Genomic DNA, 5,357 nt, shown 5'->3' with positions numbered 1-5,357 from the left:
CATATGAACTGCTTGATTTCTGTTTTTTTAAATAGCTTCAGAAGAATAGGTATTAATTCTTCTTTAAATGTTTGGTAGAATTCCCCTGGCCCTGGACTGTTGTTTTTTGGGAGATTTTTTATTACTGCTTCAATTTCCTTTGTGGCTATGGGTCTGTTCAGGTTTTCTATTTCTTCCTGTTTCAGTTTTGGTAGTTTATACATCTCTAGGAATGCATCCATTTCTTCCAGACTGCCTAATTTTTTGGCATATCTCATATGTTCTTATAATTGTTTGTATTTCTTTGGTGTTGGTTGTGATCTTTCCTCTTTTATTCATTATTTTATTTATTTGGGTCCTTTCTCTTTTCTTTTTGACAAGTCTGACCAGAGTTTTTTCAATCTTATTAATTCTTTTGTTTTTAAGTTTTTTTAAATTTATTTGACAGAGAGAGACACAGTGAGAGAGAGAACACAAGCAGGGGGAGTGGGAGAGGAAGAAGCAGGCTTCCCGTGGAGCAGGGAGCCCAATGCGGGGCTCAATCCCAGGATCCTGGGATCACGTCCTGAGCCGAAGGCAGACGCTTAACGACTGAGCCACCCAGGCGCCCCTCAATCTTATTCTTTCAAAGAACCAGCTCTTAGTTTCGTTGATCTGTTCTACTGTTCTTTTGGTTTGTATTTCATTGATTTCTGGTCTAATCTTTATTAATTCTCTTCTCCTGCTGGGTGTAGGCTTTATTTGCTTTTCTTTCTCCAGCTCCTTAAGGTGTAAGGTTAGGTTGTGTATTTGAGACTTTTCTTGTTTCTTGAGAAAGGTTTGTATTGCTATATACTTCCCTCTTAGGACTGCCTTTGCTGCATCCCAAAGGTTTTGAGCAGTTGTGTTTTCATTTTCATTTGTTTCCATGAATTTTTAAAATTCTTCTTTAATTTCCTCATTGGCCCATCCATTCTTTAGTAGGATGCTCTTTTAGCCTCCATGTCTTTGAGTTCTTTCCAAATTTCCTCTTGTGACTGAGTTCCAGTTTCAAAGCATTGTGGTCCAAAAATAAGCAGGGAATCATCTCAATCTTTTGGTACCTGTTGAGACCTGATTTGTGAACCAGTATTTGATCTATTCTGGAGAATGTTCCATGTGCACTTGAGAAGAATGTGTATTCTGTTGCTTTAGGATGGAATGCTCTGAATATATCTGTGAAGTCCATCTGGTCTAGTGTGTCATTCAAAGCTCTTGTTTTCTTGTTATCTTCTGCTTAGATGATCTGTCCATTGCAGTGAGTGGGGTGTTAAAGTCCCCTACTATTATTGTATTGTTATTGACACATTTCTTTAATTTTGTTTTTAATTGGTTTATATAATTGGCTGCTCCCATGTTAGGGGCATAAATATTTACAATTGTTAGATCTTCTTGTTAGTTAGGCCTTTTTATTATTATATAGTGTCTTCCTCATCTCTTATTACAGCCTTTGGTCTAAAATATAATTTGTCAGATATAGGGATTTCCACCCCAGCTTTCTTTTGATGTCCATTAGCATGATAAATGGTTTTCCACCTCCTCACTTTATTGGCAGGATTTCATTCTTTTTTATGACTAATATTCCATTGTGCAAATATGGATATACATACATACCATATATATATATATATATGCACATATATACATATACATACGGATACATATATCTGTATATATCCATATATATGTATGTGGTGTGTGTGTGTGTGTGTGTACACACACATATATATCCATGTATGCAGAATGGAGTATTACTCAGTCATAAAAAAGAATGAAATCTTGCCATTTGCAATAACATAGACAGATCTAGAGGATACAATGCTAAGTGAAATAAGTCAAAGACAAATACCGTATGATTTCACTCATATGTGGAATTTAAGGGAAAAAAATGATCAATGATAATAAGACAACGAAAAAAGACTCTTTTTTTAGCATTTTTTTCCTTTTGCTAATTTATTTATTTTTAAAAAAAATTTTTTTTATTTTTATATGAATCACCATACATTACATCATTAGTTTTTGATGTAGTGTTCCATGATTCATTGTTTGTGCATAACTTTTTTTTTAGACTCTTAAATATGGAGAACAAACTGGTGGTTACCAGAGGGAGGGTACATGGGGGGGCTGGGTGAAATAGATGAAGGGGATTAAGAGTACACTCATCATGATGAACACTGAGTAACGTATAGACTTGTTGAATCACTATATTGTACACCTGGAACTAATATACCACTGTATGTTAACCATACCAGAATTTATTTATTTATTTTTAAAGATTTTATTTATTTATTTGAGAGAGAGAATGAGTTAGAGAGAGCATGAGAGGGGGGAGGGTCAGAGGGAGAAGCAGACTCCCTGCTGAGCACGGAGCCCGATGCGGGGCTCGATCCCGGGACTCCAGGATCATGACCTGAGCCGAAGGCAGCCGCCCAACCAACTGAGCCACTCAGGCGACCCACTATACCAGAATTTAAAATAAATACAAAAATTTAAAATGTGTGACTTAAAAAAGAAAAAAGACTGGGGAGCCTGGGTGGCTCAGTCGGTTAAGTGGCTGCCTTCTGCTCAGGTCATGATCCCAGGGTCCTGGGATCGAGCCCCGCATCGGGCTCCCTGCTCCGCGGGGAGCCTGCTTCTCCCTCTCCCTCTCCCTCTGCCTGCTGCTCTTCCTACTTGTGCTCTCTCTGTGTCTCTCTGTCAAATAAATAAATAAAATCTTAAAAAAAAAAAAAGACAAAACGCGATGAGCTATCAAGCCACAAAAGACATGGTGGAAACTTAAATGCATATCATGTAGTGAAAGAAACCAATCTGAAAAGGCTACATATTATATGATTCCAAAAATATGATACTCTGGAAAAGGCAAAATTATAGAGATAATAAAAAGATCAGTGTTTTCTAGGGGCTTGGGGAGGAATTAGAAAGGGAGGGATGAAAAGAGGATTTTGGGGGCAGTGAAACTATTCTATATGATTCTGTAATGGTGGATATTACATTATGTATTTATCAAAACCAATATTGCCGTACACAACCCAAACAGTGAACCCTAATGTAAACTATGGACTTTGTTAATATAGCGATATTGGTTCAACAGTAATAAATGTACTCTATTAATGCAAAATATTAATAATAGGAGAAACTGTTGGGGAGGATAGAAAAGGTATATATGGGCCTCTCTGTACTATCTACTCAGTTTTACATAAAACTTAAACTGTTCTAAAAAATAAAATCTGTTAATTAAAAAAGAGAGAGATAGATGCTTTTTGACACACTTCTTTGTTTTTTAATTGCATTTTGATGCTGACAAAGATGGAGAAGAATGGGCAACCTTGCATACTGCTAAAATAAAACAGGGAGAAAGGGGAGAAGATAGTTGCAACATATATAAATGAAAAGAGCTGATATTCAGAACATATAAAGAATTACTACAAGTCATACACAAGAAAAGAATTCCTACAAATCAGTAAGGACAGATGTCCTTAAAAATAAAGGGCAAGATAGGGGTGTCTGGCTGGCTCAGTTGGAAGAGCATGAGAGTCTTGATCTTAGGGGTCATGAGTTCGAGCCCCACATTGGATGTAGAGATTACTTAAAAATAAATAAATAAACTTAATAAAATAAAGGGCAAGATAAAAATGGACAGGGTGCTTGAATAAGCACATACAGGAAGAGGAAATTCATATGGCCATTAAACATATGAAAAGTTGCTCAACCTCGGTCATGAGGTTGCAAATTAAAACACCATGAGATCTCCTGGGGCGCCTGGGTGGCTCAGTCGGTTAAGCATCTGCCTTCAGCTCAGGTCATTATCCCGGAGTCCTGGAATCAAGCCCTGTATCAGGCTCCCCGCTCAGCAGGGAGTCTGCTTCTCCCTCTGCCCTTCATCCCACTCGTGTTCTCTCTCACTCTCTCTATCTCAAATAAATAAAATCTTAAAAAAATAAAAATAGGGCGCCTAGGTGGCTCAGTCATTAGGCGTCTGCCTTCGGCTGGGGTCATGATCCCAGGGTCCTGGGATCGAGTCCCGCATCGGGCTCCCTGCTCAGCGGGAAGCCTGCTTCTCCCTCTCCCACTCCCCCTGCTTGTGTTCCTGCTGTCACTGTCTCTCTCTGTCTAATGAATAAAATCTTTAAAAATAAATAAATAAATAAATAAATAAATAAATAAATAAATAAATAAAAATAAAACTATGGTGGCGCATGGGTGGCTCAGTCGTTGGGCATCTGCCTTTGGCTCAGTTCATGGTTCCGGGGTCCTGGGATCAGGCCCCACATAGGGCTCCCTGCTCCACGGGAAGCCTGCTTCTCCCTCTCCCACTCCCCCTGCTTGTGTTCCCTCTCTCGCTGTGTCTCTCTCTGTCAAATAAATAAACAAAATCTTAAAATAAACAAATAAACAAACAAATAAATAAATAAATAAAACCACATGAGATCTCAGTACTTACCCACAAAAATGTTTAAAATTAAAGATTGACATTACCAAGTTTTGGGAGGCGTGAAGCAACTGGAACTCTTATTTATTACTGGTAGGAATATAAAATGGTACAATCATTTGGGAAATCAATTTGACAGTATCAAGTAAATCTGAACATACATGCATAACCTCTAGCTAGATTGTGAGCATATGTTATGTACATATGTATAATAAGATATACACAAGAATATTTTTGACAACCAGCAAAATCATAACCACCAAAACCTGAAAACAACCCAGTGGTCATCAATAGTAAAATAGATGAGTAAACAGGTAGATAAATTGTGATGTATTCATACAGTGGAATACTATATAGCAAGGAGAAGAGGGAAACTATGGCCACAAGCAACAACCTAGATGACTCTCATAAACATAACACCATAGAAAGGAGCTAGGCATGCTGTGTGATTCCACTTAAAATTTAGTCAGATTGACGTATCTAGATCTAGGTCATCTAAAAGCTGTATAACAGGGGTGCCTGGGTGGCTCAGTCGTGAAGCGTCTGCCTTTGGCTCAGGTCATGGTCCCAAGGTCCTGGGATCGAGCCCCATATCTGGCTCCCTGCTCGGTGAGAAGCCTGCTTCTCCCTCTCCCACTCCCCCTGCTTACGTTCGCTCTCTCACGTTCTCTCTCTCTCTGTCAAATAAATAAAAATAAAATCTTTAAAAATAAATAAATAAATAAAAGATGTATAACATACCACTGAGTAAAGATGACATAAAGATGTAGCAAAGATGTTGTGTAACCACCCATACATATATGGATAAACAACTAGGTTACTTCCAGTATCTTTGGCTATTTTAAACAATGTTGCAAGGGGATTGATTTCATGTAACTTTTCAAACCAGAAAATTTCTTATGAGACATATAAAGCATTTACATATTGA

This window comes from Zalophus californianus, chromosome 4 (genome assembly GCF_009762305.2).
Source record: "Zalophus californianus isolate mZalCal1 chromosome 4, mZalCal1.pri.v2, whole genome shotgun sequence".
NCBI lineage: Eukaryota > Metazoa > Chordata > Mammalia > Carnivora > Otariidae > Zalophus > Zalophus californianus.
Note: the sequence above shows the minus strand (reverse complement) of the source record.